The 22,100-nt window shown below is 49.3% G+C and overlaps 1 protein-coding gene across 3 annotated transcripts in view; it reads right to left on the reverse strand.

Moving 5' to 3' along the window:
* Positions 1-22,100, reverse strand: part of LOC149365232 (lactadherin-like) — a 194,220-nt gene that overhangs the window by 121,575 nt on the left and 50,545 nt on the right. The gene's annotated exons all lie outside the window — the stretch shown is intronic.

Here is a 22,100-nt window from a genome sequence, read left to right on the forward strand (position 1 = left end):
CTACCTCCCCCATCACTATCTACCTGCATGACACTCCCATACCGCAAACACCTACCCTCCGCATTCTTGGCCTGCATTTACAGGACACGGGGAAAAACAACCTTACACTGAAAGCACTAAAACAGTCCACCTACTCCGTCATCCATCTTCTTAGAAGGGTTTCACATTCACGAGCCGGTCTAGATGAAGCAGATAATCTCAAGGTGCTGCATGCGTTTGTGCTTAGCCGCATTCTTTACGCCACTCCTTACCTAAACCTCTCCTGTTCGGATATAGACAAGATCAATGCTCTTATCCGCATGGCTACCAAAGCAGCGCTAAACCTACCAAAGAGCACTAGCACGGACAGACTCTTAAAATTAGGAATGCACAACACTATACAAGAACTTATAGATGCCCATCGCTACACACAGTACCTTCGTCTGGCTGGCACGGAAACTGGACGATATATACTGCATTCTCTGGGAATTCGCATACCGGCACACACGACAGACTTCATCTCTCTCCCTCGCGCCATACACTCCGCGCTTATCCTGAAACCCCTTCCTAAGAATGTCCACCCTGAATACCATCAATCCCGCCGAGTCGCGCGAGCCAAAGCTCTCCATACAGAATATGGCACTTTAGAGGATGTGCGCTGGGTGGACGCCGCGTGTGGTACAGACCGTTCAGTAGCTGTGGCTTATCATCCAGCAGCCCCCCCATTTACCCATTTCATAGACCCACCTTGTACCCCGGAAGAAGCAGAGGAAGCAGCTATAGCAATAGCCATTGCCCAGACCAATGCGGCTTATATACTAAGCGATTCCAAAACAGCCATTCTTAACTTCGCCCGCGGACGCGTCCATCCCCCTGCGTGGCAGATATTGAGAATGTGCACCCTAAATCCCGATAGGCGTATTGAGCTCGTGTGGGTGCCGGCTCACTCTGGCAATCCCGGAAATGAGGCCGCCGATAACATAGCCCGAGGACTTATTTGCCGGGCAAATGGCGACCCCAGCCGGGATTTCTCGAGGGAGCGGGCACACACGTTCTCAGAACTAACTCAACAAGCACGCCTTGCCCGTCGACTCTATCCCCCTCCCCACCCCCGCCTATCCCACTCCCAACAAATCCTCTGGAGGCGACTCCAGACCCGAACTCTTCCTACCCCTCAGCTTCTATCCCACTTCCGCCATGTTTCCCCCGAGTGCACTCTATGCGGAGAACCGCACGCCACCCTAGACCACATCCTCTTCGGCTGCCCTGCCGATCCTCCCCCGCAGGGACAGCCCGCCATCGGTACATGGGAGGAATGGGAGGCCCTCCTTGCGTCGCAGGACCCGGACGCGCAACTTCGCTGTGTGAACCGGGGTGCCAGTGCCATGGCCCTACGTGGCCTGGACACATGCGCGTAATGTGAGGGCTGTGCGGTGGCCCTGAGACCTTGTACGGTCCAAACTCACTTGCTCAATAAAGTTTTCCATCCATCCATCCAAGGCTTTTGACTTGGTCAATCATGAAGTTTTATTGAATAAGTTGGATATTTATGGTGTACGTGGATGTGCGTTACATTTACTACGGTCATATTTGTCCCACCGGCAACAAGTAGTCCAAATTAACAACTCTCGATCACAAGTCCTACCACTGGCTTGTGGTGTCCCACAAGGCAGCATATTGGGGCCTTTGCTCTTTAACCTTTATATAAATGACATTGTTAATATTAACCAGGATGCCAAATTTATCATATACGCAGACGATACCAGCATATTTTTCTCTGGTAATAATATCGATCATCTTATCTCTAGTTGCAATGACACAATAGTTCAACTACAACAATGGTCGTCCTATAATTCTATGACAATTAACGCAAATAAAACAAAAGCTGTTATCTTTCGGGCAAAGAATAAGCCACTCCTTCCTCATGCCGACATTATTTTTAACTCTCGTCCTGTTGACATTGTTGACCATTTCAAAAGCCTTGGTGTGACATTTACTGCTCACATGTCCTGGGAAACTCATGTGAACTTACTAGTGACGAATTTAGCTCGGATAACTGGAGTAATTGGTCGTCTCAGATACATTCTTTCTACAAAACTTAAACTATTGGTTTATAATTCACTCTTTTATTCACATGTTAACTATTGCCAACTTGTTTGGGGTACAACTACATTCTCTAATCTACAAAAAATTTATGTCATGCAGAAGCGATACCTACGTCATGTGTACGACGCTGGTTATCATGCAACAACTGCAGGTTTTTTTCATAGAGCGCATGTCATTACGGCTCATAAACTATATCTCTACCGTCTGAGTACTAGATTTAAATATGAAGTAAGGTATCACATACATAACCTTGGTACTCTGGCATATTTAGAAAAGAATGAACAATATTATGCTACAAGACATGGAGAATGTTGGAAAATCGTTGCACCCCGTTTGAACTCTGGCATGGAACGCCTATGTTATTCTTTACCATCACTGTTAAACCATTATCTGTCTACTAACTTTGATTTATTTATTTGCTCCACTGCTAAGCTTCGCTCTATATTTACTGAGGATGAATAACTGATTTTACTTATCCTGGGATTTCATTTTTCGGACCACTCTGTTTTGCTTCTGTTCTGCACTGATCAAGTGTTTTCATTTTCTTTTGTTTGACTGTGTGAATTGATTGCTGTTGACCAAACGCTGCTCATTAAGTGGGGCGACGGACTCGTCAAGCCGCCTATTGACGGCTTTTTTCCGTCGTCCTCCATCTGTGTACTGCACATGGTGGAAATAAAGTCTTCTTCTTCTTCTTCATCTTCGCCAAAGTCCTCTCAGATAGGCTACAGCTTGTAATGTATATATTGATTGGGTCTCATCAAACAGGCAGCTTGAGGGATCGGTCAGTACAGTCTAATCTACATCAAGGCAGATAACAGGGCAAGTTGATAAACATTTACTGTGAATGTTTACCAACATATTTACTACATGTAGCGCACACGATGTTGCAGTATTGCAGTGACACTAATGAATAACCAGCACTGCTGCAACCTGACCTGGCAAAGGTGTTCGATCACGTGTGCCATTCATTTCTTTTCATCTATTATGTTGGTTCAATTCTTTCATCTGGGGTACGTCTTAGTTACAAAACTGATCCACGCACCTAATGGCTGTCTCTCACAACCAGTCCGAATTCAGTCCTCCGTGAAACAGGGTTGCCCGCTGTCCTCGCTCCTCTTCGCATTATACTTGGACCCACTTTGTCTAAGTGTTATAAACAGTGCAACCGTCGGTGGTTTTCGTATTCGGGGTCATGAACTGAAGGTATTAGCCTATGCGGATGTCCCTGCGTTTTTAAGCCTAGCATCGATGAGGTTATTGCTTAATTCCATTATCAGCCCCGCACATCGCATCTCCAATCGCACAAACCACGGGAAGGCCGTCTATCCTCCCCCTGCCCGCACTTCTGCGCATCTGTCATTTTTCGTTCACACAGCAAGGGACTGAATGACCTGCCAAACGCCATCGTGTATCAGACCGACTCATCGTCATTCAAATCGTCCATCGAAGAAGTGTACTGCTGAATATTCCACCCCCTCATGTAATACCCCTTCAATGGGGCCTTTGAGGTACAAATAAATAAATAAATAAATAAATAAATAAATAAATAAATAAATTCGTTTAGCTCAAGAAGCTCAGTTCAGTGTCAGGAGCTCGAATTAATCGTTCCAAGAGTTGCGGTCTCTGGTTTGGTATGCGGGTGGTGGTGGTGGTGGAAAACATTTATTTAGGGCTATTCACAGGAGAGAGTAAATTCTAGAAGGGGTCCCTAGTTCGGGACACCGGCGGCTTCCGCGGCCGCTCGGGCCCCAGCGACGAGCGCTCTTTGGCTCTGAGCAGGGCAGCCTCCCAGCTCTCTCGGGCAGTGAGGGAAAAGGGGGGTAAGCATCCACAAAGCGGGCCCTCCCCGCTAAAAGGCGGATGGTATGTGGAGAACGACACGAGCCGAATGTACTGGTATACAATGAACACGCCACCAAAACACCTTGGCGTTCCTTTGAGTGCCTGTAAGCACAGTGCACATCACTGGAATGACCGCGTGTCAATCCTTCAGCGCTATGCTCAGACTTTTGTGCACCGTAGTCTCTCGATTTTTGTCAAGGCGACCGCATGCGATATGTTTCTCTCCACTAAAATTTATCATGTCCTGGTATATGTGCAGTTATGTCCGACAGGTAATTTCACGTCTGATGTTTTTCCGGGACACTACACACCCAATAGTGCGTGCATTCGTTCAAGTGAATTTAGTTCATGTTTTACCCAGCCTCATTGTGTCTTCAAATGTTTCTGGTCGTCCGTGTTTATGGGGATTCATGCGTGAGGTAGATTTGGCTGTTCGTTTTCTGCTCGTTCGTTTTTCCCCTGAGCTCATTTTTTCGGTGTCGAGGAAATGGTTGTGCAAGGGCTTAATTTTTATGATCCTCCTTCCGCCAGTATACGAGGGGGTACCCAAAAGAAACCGGACTAATTTTTTGAATCGGCACAGCTTCTGTGGTACCGCGTTTTGCCGCTAGGAGCGCATAGAACGAACATTTCAGAGTCAGTAAGCCGAGTGCCGTCGCTGAAGGAGGTCAGACTACTTTAGGCAGAGTTTTAGAGTGACGACTGTTGTGTGTGAGTGTCGTTTTTGCAATGGCTGATTTTCGTGAACAGCGTGCGCCGGTGAAATTCTGATTTTTTTCTCGGAAAAAGTGGAACAGAAACTCTTGAAATATTCAGAAAGATGTTCAAGGACGATGCTATGGGGACAACTCAAGTGTTCCTGAATTAAATCCCGAATCAAAGCAACAGTCATGCCAATGGAAAACTTCAAATTCACCTCGCCTCAAGAAAGTTCTTCAGGTGAAACCAAACCTCAAAACAATGTTGATTTGTTTTTTCGACTTGAGAGGAGTCGTCCATTCAGAATTTGTTCCGCAGGGTGAGACAGTTAACCAGGCTTTCTGTTTGGATGTTTTGAAAAGATTGGGCAACAGTGTTTGGTGGAAGCGGCCTGATTTGTGGCAGACGGGTGACTGGTTTTTCCACCATGGCAATGCCCCTGCTCACACAGCCCTGTCTCTACGACAAATTCGGACCAAAAATGGCATGACCTCTGTTCCTCAACCTTCATACTCACCCGACCTTGCCACGTGCTACTTTCTTTGTTTTGTAGAATGAAAAGACAGGTGAACGTAAAGCGTTTCGCTGATGTTGCTGAGGTGAAGAAAAAAACGACGGAGGGACTGTCAAGCATCCCAAAAGATGAATTTAAACAATGTTTTGAAAAATGGAATGAAAGATTCGACAAACGTATCATTGTAAGTGGAGAGTACTTTGAAGGATATTGAAGGTCTGTGCTGAAAATGTGAACAAATAAGTTCAAACAAAAATAAGTCCGGTTTCTTTTGGGTACCCCCTCGTATTGCTCTGTGTATTTTGGTTTATCGGGACATGACGTACTCAAGGGAGTACGTAAAATGCGCCCCTCGCCATGTACAGAAACATTTTCCTTTAAGCTGCACACTTTACCGGTTAACACATGGCTACAGAAAAGGGGTATTTTTGTGTGTATACGGCTAACTGTCGCATTTGTGATGCTCCCAAAATGATTGAGCATTGTTTCATCAGTTATAAAGATGCAGTACTCTTCTGGGACATCATGCAACGGACAGTGAAAGACTTAATTTGCCGCCGCATTCTGTACGATGTCTCACTGCACTGCCGTTTGCTGATGAACCCTTGGACACGTTCTTTCTGATTGGACTACCCAGCCTCTGGAAAACGCGCATGATGGACCGACATTGTGAATCTGTTGTTTCTGCAAAAGACTATTTCTGTAGAATGATTACACACCTAAAAGGAGAGTATGTCCATGCCTAGTTTGAACCGGAGTGGAACTCACTCTTAGTGTTGTGTTGTTTATTGCCTTTTTTCTAAATCTTTGTTGCTTAGATGTGTGGTGTTATGATGTATGAGCTATGTGCTCTGAATTGTCTCTTTTCTCGTGCTTCGCTACGTTACCTATGTGTGTTGATTTCCCACTGTTTTCTTAATGTTTGTAAATAGCTCATTTATATACAGAAAACATCGCATCATTGTAATAAACACCACGTTGGAAAAAAAAAGCGGCGATAGTGCTCTCATGCAGCGGCCTGCGATACTGAACTGTTCGACCCGCCGCGGGTTCACTCCCATTGGTGGATATTGTTTTGATTTCATTTTTACCTTAACATGGCGTCACTGTTGCTAGGCAACGGCACAAAATCCAAACATGGCAAGGTTCTTGGTCGGTGAGCGTATGAGTGCTTTCGCACTGATACGAAAATGACCAACAGGTGTTGAGGCCACAGGGGAAAACTCAACGCCCTGCAGCAGAACGTGGCCAGGAAGTACAACGAAACTCTTGGTCACCGCGACCTCCGAGCTCTTCTTCGATGAACGCGTCCTCCATCAGGGAAATCGGCAACTTGAGCGGAGAAGGATCTGCGCCCGGAAGGGTTAAGCCGTCTTCACTCAACGCCCTGCAGCGTGACCTGGACGTCCGAGGGGGAAGGAGAGAACAGGCTCTCATGAGGTAGGCAGAGAAAGAGAGATAGAATGACACTGTGGAAAGAACATAAATAGATAAAGGGGCCGAAAAGCTCGACATCGCGTAGACTGCGAGCGCTCTAAAAATGTTAAAGTCTTCCGGCAAGGGTTGGCGAGCACATTTTGTTGGCGTTATATGTGTGCCGAGAGATATATATGCTCCGCGCTGAACGCTCGATAGCGCGCTCAATCTAGTGAGCCATTACGAGGTTACTTTTTCCTTTCTTTTCGAATCTTTTTCATTTCGCCCTGCCTAAGCAGACGCGAAGAGGCAGCTGCGGGACAAAAAGCGAAGAGCAAAGACGGTGACTGATGGTTCCTCCGGAAGGCGACAAAGCGCGAAGACGAGAAAATGTGCCGGCACGCGCGCGCGAGCAAAATTCGTCGTCCGCAGTTTTATAGACAGCCGATGTGATGTACACAGTTTAGCGCTCAGCACCAGAACAGAGAAAACTGAATCTTTATTCCCTTTTCTTGGAGCCAAACGCAGCGTTAAGGTGCGAGCTGAGACGCCAAGATCTTTGCTCACATTACGGACAAAGTGGATGCTTGGAAGGTAATTTTACACAAATGATTTCTTCCTATACAACGTCGTCGCTAGCGTGGGCTAGGCGCCTACTGGAGCTTTCAAGCTGCCCAGAACAGCATCCAGCGAGTCGCAGCGCTCTGTTCACAGCCCAGTTGCCGCGGGCGGTTTCTGGCTCACTGTCGTTTACAGCAGCAAATGGCTGCGCAGTTTTAGAAATTCCGAGCCATCGAAGTCGCGTCCCTCCACGCACATTATCCGGTGGCCCCGCTCATACTCCCGGTATCCTTCGATTCTGAATGGACTTGCAGGGCGCTGCCGTCGTCGGTCGTGGCCGAGAAACCGTGTTTTTTCCTGCGGCGAAAAGTAATGCTATCTATCCATCTGTTTTTTTTATTCATATTGCAGCGAAGAAGCACACACACACACACAGAGAAGGAACACGCAAAAAACACGGACGAACGCTGCACTCACAACTGGTTTACTGCGAAAAGATTTCGAGCTTGAAATGGCTCACGCATCTGCGCACTACAGAAAGAAAACCATAACAAACACGTGCCAAGAAATAACAGCTTATCATATTGCCGCAAAAAGGTTGAATTCTGAAGCGTAAAAAAAAAAAACGGATACATCACTAATGCAGCAATCTGCTTTTTCCTTTATGTGGAAGGCCTCCAGGAGTTCACGTGCCGTTTTATACTTGCTTCTGCCTAGGATTCGAACACTATCGAAACGTGGCGAACATGTCACGCATGACTGGCAGTGCCTAACCAAGTGCACATTCTCTTTGTTCTTTAAATTCCTTTGGTGCTCCCCTAGCCGGTCGTTAATACATCGCCCCGTTTGACCGATGTACACTTTTCCACATGAAAGTGGCAGCTCGTATACCACCTCAGAAGCGCATTGCACATAGGGCGTAGTGTGCTCCTTTCCACACCCGCTTCTCCTTGTTTCGCTTCCGGAAATACGAGGGCACAACTTTGACAGCTTCACCGGAGCCGAAAAAACGAGCGGCACCCCATACCTGTTCGCAACCTTCTTCATGTTATGCGACACCTTGTGTAGGTAGGGGGCAACTTCCGGTCGCAGGTTCATGTCCCTCTCTTTCTTCTTGGAGTTCGCTGTGCATGCCTTCACTTTTTTCACGCAAGCTTCTGCAACAGAAGTCACGACCGACAAGGGGTAGCCCGCAGACAAAATTCTAGCCAATTGGTTCTTAAAGCTAGACAGCATCTCATGGACGCACGATTTCTCAAGCGCCGAATCCAGACACAAAGTAACTATGCCTCTTTTTATCACCTTCGAATGAGTAGAGTCGAAAGGAAAGAGTTGCTTCTGAACACGAGGGGCGTACATCCAACAAGTATGATCTCTGCCCAACTTCACTCGAATATCTAGAAACTGAAGTTCGTCGTTATCCGGTGTCTCAAAAGTAAATGTTAGTCCCTCTCCATGCTTCCTAAAAGCATCTAAAATCTTGTTAACAATAGCGCAGTAGTGTAAAGGGCTCTGCTTGTCCAAAAAAAACCCATCTGGTCTGCGGCCGTGAGAGCGTAGGACGTATGCGGGTTATTAGGCGCTGTAGAGAAAATCATATGCCTTTGCATGGCCTCCCAAAAATAAACAAAAAACTCACAGGACGGGTTACCACAGCGTAAAGTAAGATTCCGCGGCAGCTGTTAACGGTTGTGAGTATAATATTGTTTATTCATTACTATTTTTCTTAGTTTCTAGTACAGTACACCGTCACTCGTTACGTCGCTGTTCGGACTACTCAGTGTGGCGCATTTCAGTGACGTCACTTTATGCTGACTGATATGCGTCACGGACACCGCAGAAACGGGAAACGCGCCCTCAGCAGCTCTTATTGTGCTACACCGGAAGGCGTGCAAGAAGGGACGAGGCCTTCCTCCCTGTCGCCCCCGGTTCTGTTGCGTTCGTCGCCCTGTGTCTCGGCTGGATGGCAAGCGTAGCTGCTTTCTCCGTTTCCGTTCTTTGGGATGGTTTGATTGCGATGCAAGAGGACTTGAAAGTATGCCGTCACGTAGAGTTTGTAATTTCATTTGTCGGCCACCCCAGGCGAAGTGAAAAGTGGTTAGAAACTTGCTTTATTTATTTTGTGCGAACACGGACGCCGCACCAGATTTGCAACACTAAATACCGACCACCGAGGCTAGAGTGGCCGCTTCTCATGTCCCTGTATCCAACCCGACAAATGAGCAGTGGGAGGTGGCCCTGACCAGCGAGACCCTGGATCAGCAACTTAAGTTGGTTCAGCAAGTCCGTCAGTCAGCTAAAGCCAGTGGCGCCTTGGACTAGGGGTGCCACCCAAGTTGCTCGAGCAACCTTCCTCAATTCAAATAAAAGTCTTCTCTCTCTCTCTCTCTCTCTCTCTCTCTCTCTCTCTCTCTCTCTCTCTCTCTCATGTCCCTGGTCGCTGCCGGTACACCGACAGACACGGTGTTCTCGCTATAGTGTTGCTCTTGTCTGAAAGCCTCGCTCTTGTCGAAAGTTGATAGGAACTGCCTTTTGACTGATTTGGACTGGCTCTAATCTCGAATGTGCACACTGGAATCGCGCTAATACCAAACAACATCCCACCTACACGAGCCGCTCTGACCTGCAGGAGTGGCAACAAGAGCATAGAGACGCTGGAAGTTGCACCACTTTACAAAGCTGACCCCTGCGTAGAGATGCGGCGCGCGTAAAGCAGGTATACTACGACAGCCACAACGTCTGTGCAACCATGCAGTAAAAGAGGTCCGCAATCTCGGCCGGAAGATTTTCTGCGAAAGCAGCGAAGGGGGGTTAACAGCCACGTGCAAGCGTGTAATCACCGCTAATTACATGCATGTCGAGTTATCTGCGAGGCCTCGGCCGCAGCCTTCGCCCCGCTACGGGCCACGATAAGGGAGGCAAAAATAAAAGGAGAAATTAACTAAAGCCAAACCCCCCAAACTCAGTCACCGGAGCAGATGCTTTCACCCCGCCTCTCAAGTTTCGCTGCCACACGGGCTCCGCTATCCGCAGCGGCTGGCCAAGGGGAGTCCCTTCCACAGCCTGCAATCGAAGACGGCGCGTCCGGCAAGGAACGGCGCGCTGAAGGTGAGGGAAGAAAAGAACAGAGTTCGCATTCGCTGCAAACAAAAAAGAAACAGGAAAACATGCGAAAAAAAAAGAGAGTGAAAATGGAGAGAAATGATAGGGCACAAGTTCTGCAGGATCAACAAACATGGAAGCCTCGTATAATGAAAAAGGAAAGACCCCGCACAGACAGACACTGAGATGGGAAGGGGGGAATGAAATAGTCGATTTCGATCTGAAGTACTAGACACGGCGCCACATAAGCGATACACGAATTGTCCGAACTGCGCAAGAGGGTAGCGTACGCTTTTAAAAATAAAGAAAGACAAAGCGAAGCAAGGTAAAACAAATTTAGGCGTCCACTCTCCGCCCGTTTAAGTGTCCTCGTAACAAGCTCGCAGGCAAAAATAAAAAAGGTAAGATACGGCGTGAAAGGGGTGGGCAAAAGAGAAACCTAATCGAGGGCACTCGGCGTGTATTAGCTCATCGCCGGCATCGTCGACCGCCCTGTAGCGAACCAATTCAGATAAGAGGCCCAGCACTCTCCCTCCCTCCTCTACCTTACCCGCCCATCCGGTTTCCCCCTGTAGTACTTTTTTTACCACCTAACTTGGTGCTTTTCACCGCGCTCTCGTTTCTTCCACACTGCCTGCCTTGCCAGTGTGTGTGTGTGGGGGGGGGGGGGGGGGGGGGGAGGAGGCCTCTCTCTCCTCTTTTACATCATCTGACATGTTACCTACAGCCGTAAAAGCGCCAGTTTCGGACGAGAAAAAAGAAGATATGAAGAACGGGGGGAAAAAAAAAAAGAAGCCATTCCGTGTTAATTTTCGTCGAGGTGTGGAGAACTCTGGAGAACCACTAAAGGCGAGAGAACAGGACGAAGAAATAGTGCATCCACGTAGCGCATTTGGGCGAGAGAGAAATAAGGGAGGAGTGGGCCCCACTTATTTCAGCACTTTCTCCCCTAGCCGCACCCTCTACCTTGTTCTGCCTCCATTCTGTTCACATTTCTCGGTGGCGAGTGCGAAGGAGGGAGGAAGGGGGGAATGGGCCGCAACCGTGTGCGCAGGGTGTTCCGAAAAACCGGCTGCCATAAATCACGATTAAATCGTGCGCGAGAGAAAGAGATGCAAGGTTGAGCGTGACGCTCAGGAGGGAGAGGGAGGGAAAAGGAGAAAGGGTTTTTAGAAACAGCTCCAAGCGGTGATAGGACGAAGAAGGGCTTGGGGGTTGCGTCGGAGCAAGGCAAATTTCCGGCACGGTGACGCGTTCGTTTTCCGTGCTTTGCTTTCTCCACGTGTTATGCTCTTATTTTTGTGGATTCCTACTGGTTTCCAAACCCCTGCGGATATGTTAGGCGCGTCTCCCGCTATCGCCTCTTGACGCGGGCACTGACAGTTCGCTCGAAACCGCAGAAAGAAAAAGGTCAATTCATCCCGTTTCGAGATCCAGGACATGGCGCTCATATGCGCCTACTGTTGGCTGCATTTTATTTTCTCTCTTTTTTATGACACATTAAAGGGAAAATAAGTCAAAATCACACGGAGTTTCACGCCGGTGCACAACTCAGGGCCATTGTTGGGCGGTGCAAGGCAAGGAACCCGTTTCACGCCGTGGGTCTGACGCAGCCTTTCTCGCGTATTTCCGGCGGCCGTGCTTCCGCCGGAATAACGGCTCGGCCACATGCGCATACTGGAAAGCGCTCGTCCTTCAGGAGGCCGTACGGTGTGGTTTGAAAACGACCAAGTTGCGTCGCTCATGCGGAAGCATTTGCGGTCGACCGAGGGATGCCCTTTAGCAGGTTCGCACGCGTTCGAAGGAAATGTTACACTGAAGATGGAACCAAACTGCTCTCGGGCACGGTGTACTCTTGGGGCATCGAGGGATATGTGAGGAAACACGTAAGCTCCGCTCCGCGAGCTATGGTGGACCTCGCCGCAGCGGAGTTTTCATGTTTCGTGTATGTATCTCTTTTGTTTCGCGCCGTTTTCTTTGTGAGTGAGAAGCAAGCGTGCATTGCAGGGGTCCGCTCAGTGCGAGGTTCGTTACGGAGCTGAGTTTAGAGACACTGTAACACCCCTGCGAGCCTCCTCCACTGTGCCTAAAGGATGCAATAAAGGTTTCTAGGCAGAATAGCTGCGAGAACGAAAATGAATACTTTGGATGCTTCAGCACGAGGCGCGTCACTCAACCTGAAATTTACGTTACGGGAAAACAGCTGCGCAGCAGTCAGGTCTCAGACCCCACACGCGTGTGGCAGTAAATTCGTTTATGTCCGTTTGTTCTTCATCACTTTCCTTCTTTACAGTACAAAAACTGGTGCAACAGGATGCAGTCGTGGGCGGACTAGCAGTTTCTCAGGTCATGCAGTTAGAAAATCCGCGCAATTGGTTTTCCAACGTCTAGACCGGAAGTGGCCAGAGCAGATCATTAGTAGCAACATATTCCACTCACGTGACCTGGATGCTGTTTGATATTCAAGAAGTTAGCCAAAGCATGTAAACAGGAGAAAAATCCATACAAGCACTGCTCTTTAGATAGGCAACCAGACCTCTGAGCTTGGCCTTATTTACATTGTTTTTATTTCTTATATGCTCGTGCGTAATCTATGAATCGTGCTGCTACCTCGTCGTAGGCACCGCGGGTCATATAGGAGATAAGGGGGGTCTAGCCGTATAGGAGCGGACTCTACAGGAGCCAGCACTTCGCTTAGCCGCGCCCATTCAACGTGCGTTACCGGGCCGTTTCCTAAAACTGGGTCAAAGTTATTTACGACGCAGTCAGCTGAACTTCCGACGAAGACGCCGATCGCTACGCCGGCGGTGAACCCTGAGTGGGCCGAGCCTGTTCGTCGAAATCAACGCACTCCCCCGACTTTATTTATTCTTCCTTCCTCCTCTCTCGACCAGCGCCTACTCCCAAAGACTTATCACAATAACACCACCTAAAAAAGCCCGAAGAACAACTGCAGCTGCACAGGATCGCAAGGCGAAGTGATTCGAAACGTGTCTTGCACATACACCACACAAGTGGTGCGCACTTTTGAGGCCACGGCTTTTGCTGCGCGTTCCAAGTGGGCGCGCGACATCCTCGCCCCTTCCATCGCCAATTTCTTTTGCCGGTTTCGTGGCCGCTCGAAAACTGCTCCGAACAGCTGTTGCGCGAACGTGAGCGGTGCGCGCAATACGTGGACGATAAATTACCAGTGACCAAATGGAGCGATATTACGGCCACTGCGTTGTGGGGAAGAACGGCGCGTCGCTTGCAGAATGCTTATAGGCAAAGCAGTGCTACGCGCTTTTGTCAGCCGTACAGGGACTTCCACTATTTCCCCTATGCCCCCTCTAGCTATCGAGGCTGTGTTCTTCGTCTGCCATTTGCGCTTCCTCCAAGCTCACCTGAACAACATGACAAACTATCATAGTAGCCGGAAAGTCCTACACAAACCTATAGCGCAGCGAATGTAATCAGAACGTTAACGAGAGAGGCAGTAGTGCACAGCAATGGGACACTCCGCCAGTAACCAACCAGGCACGAAAGAAAACCTTATGAGCAATGTAAACGGGGAATGCAGCTGGTGAGGATCAGGTAACAGCAGATCTCTTTAACGATGGAGGAGAGATTGTGCTAGAAAAACTAGCCATCCTGTACACGCAATGCCTCATGACGTCGAGCGTTCCAGGAGCTTCGAGGAACGCTAACATCGTCTTAATCCGTAAAAAAGTATATGTCAAGGGCCTCAAAAATTACAGACCGATCTGCTTACTCTCCGTTGCCTACGAGGTATTTCCTAAAGTAATCGCTAATAGAATCAGGACGACCTTATGCTTGAATCAACCAAATCATCAGGCAAGCTTTCGTAAAGGACACTCGACAGTAGACCATATTCACACTATCAGGTGATAGAGAAATTCGTATAATATTTCTGATGAATATTTCTGATGAAGATGGAAAAATACGGACTTTGCCCCATGTACTGCAGGTGGCTCAAAAGCTACCTTGGCAGCAGCCGCAACATGGTCCGATTTTCCGGCTGTGTGTCCAACGAATTTCTATCATCTTCGGGAGTGCTTCAAGACTCCAACTTAGGACCGCTGTTGTTTTTAGTGATTGTTAATGATTTTCCGTTATATGTCAAGAACTCGAGAATTTTGCTCTTCGAAGATGATTTCAAATTATTCCGTAATATTTGGGAGGTATTGAGGACTGCCGCCAATTGCAAGCTGACATTAACAACCTCGAGAATTGATGTTTGATGAATCACTTAAAACTGAATATTAAGAAGACTTCCGTCCTGTCTCTAACTTGGAAACGCGACACAGTTACGTTTGATTATACACTCTTGGCGGGTCATATTTCTCGTATGGCCCATGTACGAGACCTTGGTGTTGTTATTGACTCAAGGCTTGATTTTAGAATGCATGTAAATTTATTTGTGTTGCGCGCATTGAGGCATATTGGTCTTATCTCTAGATTAACAAAAAAATTTCGACGGCACGAATGTCTACGCACTCTATACTGTGCCCTTGTGAGACCGCGTCTTAAGTTCGCGTCAGCAGCCTGGAACAGCGTATCTGTCGCCTATTGCACGAAAATTGAAAATGTCTAGCGTAAGTTCATACGCATCTTTTATGATAGATATATTGCTCGCCGTCGTTTCTACGACTATGATTCTCTGTTGCCAGACCTCAATATGTGTACCCTTGGCGACAGGCGACTCGTACGTGACATGCAGTTTCTGCAAAAAGTCGTGCGCGGTTTCATCAACTGTGGGACATTACTGATGTCGCTGAATTTTCGTATGCCGCATGCAAAAAGTGCAAAATGTTCTGACACATTTTATCCCGATGTGCACGCCATCTTTCCAATGACTCGTTTACAAACCCTGTATAACAGAACGTTTATTGACATGGACACATCTGCGTAATTGTTGTTTTCATGCCTGGTTTTAAATGTTCATTCTGATGTATCTGACATAGTGTGCGCTCGTTTAGACCACTTGGCTCTTGAGGCACACTCAAATAAACATATCTATATATCCATCTATATCCCACCTCTCCATATAGCCTTCATTGATAACGAGAAAACATTTGGCTCATTGAAAACCTCAGCAATCATGAAAGCATTTTGGAATCACGGTGCAAGAGTCTTATGCAAAAAATACTGGAAGATATCTATAGCGGAAGCACACCCACCATAGTACTCCATAAAGTCAGCAATAAAATTACAATAAGTAAGGTGGTTAGGCAGGAAGGCACGATCTCGCCAATACTATTCACGGCCTGTTTACAGGATATATTCAAAGCCCTGAATTGGGAACAGTTGGGGATAAGATCTGTTGTAGAATGCCTAAATAATCTGCGATTCGCTGATGATATTGCCATGCTAAATCACTGAGGCTATGAACTGAAAAACACGATCAATGATTCAGACAGGCAGAGCAAAACGGTGGATCTAAAAATGAATACGTAGGAAACCAAAGTAATGTTCAACAGTCTCGCAAGGCAACAGCAGTTTACGATTGGTAGCGAGGTGCTGGAAGTGGTAAGGGAATACGTGTACTTCGGTCAGGTAGGGACCGCTGATTCGGATCATGAGAGGGAAATAACCGGAAGAATAGGAATGAGGTGGAGCGCATATGGCAGGTTCTCTGAGATCATGAATGGCAGTTTACCAAGATCCCTCAAGAGAAAAGTATGTAAAAGGTGTCTTACCGGGGTTCACCTGCGGAGGAGAAACGTGGAGGCTAACGGAAAAAGTTAAACTTAGGTTTACTAGCAGCGCAGCGAGCTGTGGAGATGGGGAGAGGGCAGAGTGGGTCACGGCAGAAAAGCGGGTTAGTTGGACCCTTGTCGAAATCAAGAGGAATAAATGGGCTTCGGCACTGCATGTAATGCGAAGGCAAGGTAACCACTCGTCCTTAAGGGTAACGGAGTGGATTCCAAGAGAAGGCAAGCCTAGCAGGGGGCGGCATGAGGGTAGGTGAGCGGATGAAATTAAGAAATTTGCGAGGAAACGGTGGCCGCAGCTGGCACAGGACAGGGTTAATTGGAGATACACGGGAGAGGCCTCTGTCGTGCAGAGGGAACAGTCAGGCTGATGATGACATCAGGTCTTCAGGGAAGAAAAGTTATTTCGGCGAAGTCGTGCAAGTACTGAGCAGACGTGCATGTTCCATCCGCTGGAATATGAGCATCAGGCGACTCTGTCGTTGCGAGACAGCGCTGCAATAACCTTTGTTTCCGTCGACCTCATGCATCCTGTAAAGTTCTGCTACGGACTGCGCACCTGGGTGGTTCTGTATCGTTACCCTAGAGAGGCTATAACTGCAGTGTTGTCCGGATGAGGCCTGCTGCTCACGCAAAACTCTGGCACAAAAATCCCAACCCTGGCATGCGCTCCTTGCACGGATACTTTCTCATTGGTTGCCGTGACAATTTTCCCACGGCTTATCGACCGCGTCCACACAGACGCCTCAGCGCGCCTTACGACTCGCGGGTGCTTTCTGCGGTGCAGGTGCCGTGGCGATCGGTTCGAAGAATCTCCGTTCTCCGCTCGAAAAGGTGGCCAGCGAGGATAATAACAGGAGGTGGGGTGACTAACAAGCGGGCTGTTCGCATTCTCCCCTGTGCGCCGCCTAACCTCTCTCGGCCATCTCCCCCGCACTGCATGCCCCGACGACGAAGCTCGCGCTTCGCTGAAACGGTGCGCGTACAAGCTGGTTGTCTTGGAACTGCCCTTTCCCTCGACTCCCATCTGCGTCACACTGCAGCGGAGCCGCCCAGCCGCTGCTTTGTGAGCGGGCTTGGCTTCGGACGACGCATGCAGTGATCGACAGAGCATGTCCAGCTTCATTAGAGCGAGGGCTGCAGTAGCCAATGGATAGTTTCGCGTTGTTGGCGGCGTCCGCAGACCGCTTTGCTGGGCAAGTACACAGACAGTAATGTGCAAAGCTGCCGGCTCTGCTCCGGTCTCCTCCCTACGGTGGAGGCCGCACGGAGTACCCTCACCTTCCATCCATCGGCTGTTTACTCGGCGTGTCTGTCACTCATGCGAGGCGTCGTCATCGCGTTTATCACTTCGACAACCCCAACCTCTCGTCCGAAAGTAAGCGGCTGGGATTTTTCTTTCTTTCCACACAGTTTGACTCCACTTTTTTTATTTTGTTGCTTTGCGGGTATCAAGGCAGGCCTGATTACGAATCCTAGTGGTTGCCTTATATTTCGGAATTTATTCAGGAAGATAAAGGTCGTGTTGGGTCGTGTTTCCTTGTAGCAAACGTCTATGAAAGCGGAACCCTTTCCATGCGCCGCCTTGGTGGCTCTGTGGTTATGGCACTCGGCTGCTGACCCGAAAGACACCGATTCGATCCCGGCCGCGGCGGCCGAATTTCAATGGAGGTGAAATTCTAGAGGTCCGTGTACTGTGCGATGTCAGTGCGCGTTAAAGAACCCCAGGTGGCCGAAATTTCCGGAGCCCTCCACTACGACGCCCCTCATAGCCCGAGTCGCTTTAGGACATTAAACCCCCACAAAGCATAAACCAAACCATTCCTTGCTTATAAGTGCTCTCTTGTCAAAAACTACAAACCTTAAAACTCGAGGGGGGACGCCCAACTACGCGGGAACGCGGACGTGCTCTGCGTGGGCTCCCTGAATCCTCATTGTTCTTGACCGGAAAACTCCAGTTTAATGCAAAATGTTTACTGGATGTGTTCCGTGAAGTTACGAGGACCATCTGGACACCAATTTTATCTCTGCGAGTAGAATATTTTCCCACTTACGAGACTTTGAAACCTTGAGGCGGCGAGACTCACGCTAAACCTAACGCCGACGTAGCGTCGGCCGTGGCCGAAGCAGGAGACGCATGGGCTTCGCTGGCCCTACCGGGGTGAGCAGCCTCGACGGCGGCATGGCATAAACATTCGCTGCGGCACACATATTACAGCCCCGGTTATTGAAAAAAATCTCTGCCTCTCCCGTAACCGAGAGTAGAGTAAGCATGAAATGTTTACGGGCCTAATGTCATCTCGGTGGACACCCGAACCGCACCGTTCAGGAAGGGGAGGAACGCCACCACCCGTTCAGCGTGATGCCTTGCCATTTGAACGCAAGGTTTTTTGAGGAAAGGAAATGGCGCAGTAATTCTCTGCCATCTCGGTGGACACCCGAACCACACCGTAATGGAAGGGAGGAACGCCACCACCCGTTCGGCGCGATGCCTTGCCCTTTGAACGCAGCGCTTCTCCCCCGGGCCCCTGTGCGTCTGCGCGGCTTTGCTTCGATGCGCGAAGCCCCTAAGAGATCACGTATGACAACGAAGTGTATCGTGGCATTTATGTGCTTTTTGCACGTGTTATTAGAAATCGGAAATTATAATTCCATGCGTTATCAAACGCACAGCGAATGATATCTTGATAAACATTGAGAAGGCACTGGCAGCAGTTATTTTTTGTGACTCCTTTGGAGACCAACCGGCGCTTGCATGCCGGTCGCGTAGGAGGGCTTACAGAGTCTCGTTAAAACTCGTCAAATCTCGTTAAGTAAACGGGAGTATCTGTTCTCGCTTCGGCGAGCGCGGCTTCGGCCGTTTCTTTTTGAGCAGCGTCCGCTCCGGCGGACGCAGTTGTTGCTGCGACGCGCGTCTTTTCTTTCCTTTTTTCTCTTTCCTCTGATCTTTTAACTCTCCTCTATCTGCACGTGGCAGCGGTGGTGGCTTAGCTCGAGCCAGTAGCAGGCCCGTGCAATTTCCTCTTCATCCTTCTCTCAGTCACAACAACAACACAAATCTCGTTAAGTCTCGTACGGTGCCCGGATGTTCTCGTTTCAGAGCCCGGATGACTGGATTTCAGTGCCCGGATGATGGCACTCGGTCTCGGCGTGACGTCACCACACTGCCGACAACGGGGGCTAAAAGCATTTCATGCTTAATAACCCGGGTACGGACCAGCCCCAAGCCATGGAGCTTGCAAGCACCAACAACGCTGGAGCTACGAGGGGACCGCAAGATCCAAGAGTCTACCCAGTCAACGAGACCCCGTGGCGAGTGATGAAGGAATTAGTGGAGCGCAGAGCCCAGAAGGACAGGGAAGCTACCGGTCAGGCAAGTACACCTTCCGAGTCAAACAAGACTCCAGTCAGAACGAGCGAGAAGCAGCAGCAGAAACCTGGGACGCCGGGACCGAACGTCATGGTCCCGAACGCGCCACCGGCGTCCGCTGTAAACAACCAACTGAAGACACTCGCTGGTAACAGGCGAGATTTCGCACAGCTCCCGAAAGGAGGATACAAAATCGTATTCCGACCGAAGAGCGACAACCTAAGAGTGGGAGATTTCAAGCCCAGCGATTACATACAAGCCCTGGTACCTAACCATGGAAGACGTCGAAAGCCGGGCCCTCTCCTCCTTTAATCCCAAGCCAAAGTTATTCCTCCGTTATGTAGACGACTGCTTTTGTGTGGTGAAAACCTCAGAGATAGAAAACCTCCAGAGTCATCTAAATTCAGTTGAACCGGCCATACAATTTACTGTTGAACATGAACAGCAGGGCAGCCTGCCTTTTCTGGATGTCCTACTTACAAGGCACGACAAAGGCCTGCAGTCCTCGGTGCACAGGAAGCCAACCCACACAGGACGGTACCTACATTTCGATTCGAACCATCCCATCCCGCACAAAGCATCTGTCGTGACGTCATTACTGAAGAGAGCCGACTCCATATGTTCCTCAAGTGAAGATAAAAGGAAGGAGAAGAACCGAGTCATTTCTGACCTCCAAAAGAACGGCTACCCAAGCTCATTCATCCGGCGCATTATCAGGAAGCAAGAAAGGCAAAACAAAATCCGGTCTATTATTTCCTCAGACGCATGCCAGAAGCGGAAACGTGTTTGCATCCCCTACGTGAGAGGCGTGAGCGAGACGCTCGGTCGCATTCTCGGAAAAGAAGGGGTGCTGACAACGCACAAACCGACCAGCACTATCGGTCGCCTTCTCCACCGCCCAAAAAACCGGCAGCCCAGAGAAAAGGCCCAGGGCGTCGTGTACAAAATTCCGTGTTCCGTCTGCCCGGCGTCGTACATAGGGGAAACGAAGAACTTCGCGGAAAGGATGAACCAACACAAAGCGGACGTCCGTCACATGAATCGTCAACGCAGCGCCGTGGCCGAACACTGTGAAGGGTGTGACCACCCAATTGACTTCGACAGCACCATTGTATTGGAAACGGAAGCTAACCCACGCAGGAGGCTTCTACTCGAGTCGTGGCACATACAGCAAACACGAGAAAATGTTAATCGTTCCCTGGGGACTCTCCCCTCATCCTACGTCCATGGGCTGCGGCCATTGACCCGCAGGTCCTCCACACAGGGGCTTAAAAAGCCAAGCTGCGCTCGCCCGTAGTCACACCGTGAAGAAGGGGCCGAGCCGGTCCCGAAACGTCGTGTTTTTTTCCTGTATTTTACTTGGTTGGCGTCACTTACCTTCTCCTAACATTAAATTTCCCAACCAGACAGACTTCTGTCGAATGTTTTCTTTTGAGTCTAAGCCCTGGTGAAGGAATGCAACCTGATGTACATCGGCGACATGCTTGTCGCGGTGAAAGCCATCTCAAACATAATAATAGTCCGGACGCCAGATGGCGCGAAGGCAGAAGCCCTGCAAAAGGCGAGGAAGTTGTGCCTCGGAGACAAAGAATTCGAGTTCAATGCCTGCTGCTCCACGGCCGAGAGAACTGTCTGGGGTGCGGTGCAAGGAGTGATGGCCGGCACCACGCAAGAAATCCTAAGGAACCGCATCCAAGTAGCAACGCCGGGAATTCGTGCAGTACGCAAGAATGCTCGGGAAGTCGGAGTCAGCGCTCATTGCGTTCGACGGACCGAGGTACGTTGGCCAAGACAGTCGCAGTGATGGGAGGACTGTACAGAGTTTACCCTTACCAACCTACGAAGCAGGTGTGCTTCAGATGCCACCTGCAGGGGCACCGATCAGACGTCTGCCCGGATCCACAACCCATTTTGCAGTGCCCTGGATGCAAACGTGCCAACGTCGACGGACACGAGTGTGGGGAGCCCAGGTGTGAGTGGTGCGGCGAAGCTCACGCCACGGGCGGTATAGGATGTAAAAGACGTCTCAAGCGGAAAGGCCAGCAGAGCCAGCAAGGCAAGAAAAAAGAAAGCACGGTGGCCACAGGCCGCGGTGGTTCGACAGCGAGGAAGCCGAAACGAGAGGAAAGAACGGATTTTCTAGATCTGAGTCTCGGAACAGGCGCGGCAGCAGCAGAAGCCGAACACCGTACTTCAAAGAGGAGACTTTCCGGGGCTAGCAGACGCGAGATCCACCGACCACGGTGGCGACAACGCCTGGGTTCGGGGGAACGCTCATGGCGCTTCCGCATCCAAACAGAAGAACAAAAAAATTACCGGCGATTACGTTACTTCCTAATGCGAAATTTGAGCGCAGCAAATAAGCTGTTTCACCTTTTCGATAGATTGAGGCAAAGAAATCGAGCAACACATGTATGCGCTATCACAGAATTTTTTTTTTATTTTTCACACGTATTCCTTTAACAAAGACTCCACTAACAGTTCTTGACAGTCATGAAGGAAGCTTTGTGGTCGGAGAAATAGACTGATATATGTTCGACTTGGTACACCAAGTGCCTCGCGAGGTTGTCACAGCCGTGGGACGCGTTACGAGCGAGAGGAACGGGATGTTCTCCCGCATAAGTGTTAGGAAATTGCTGTTTGTCTTTATGTCAACATTAAAGTCCCCCACTACTAACATCGGTGTGGATCGATGGACGGTTAATGCGAGTTGCAGGAAGTGCACGACGTCTTTCGTGAGTGCGGTAGGGGCGAAGTAGGCAGCTACTACCAGCAAGCCGTTGGGCAACTTTGC

Source organism: Amblyomma mixtum, chromosome 1 (assembly GCF_055824585.1).
Source record: "Amblyomma mixtum isolate Tamu chromosome 1, ASM5582458v1, whole genome shotgun sequence".
NCBI classification, from domain to species: Eukaryota; Metazoa; Arthropoda; class Arachnida; order Ixodida; family Ixodidae; genus Amblyomma; species Amblyomma mixtum.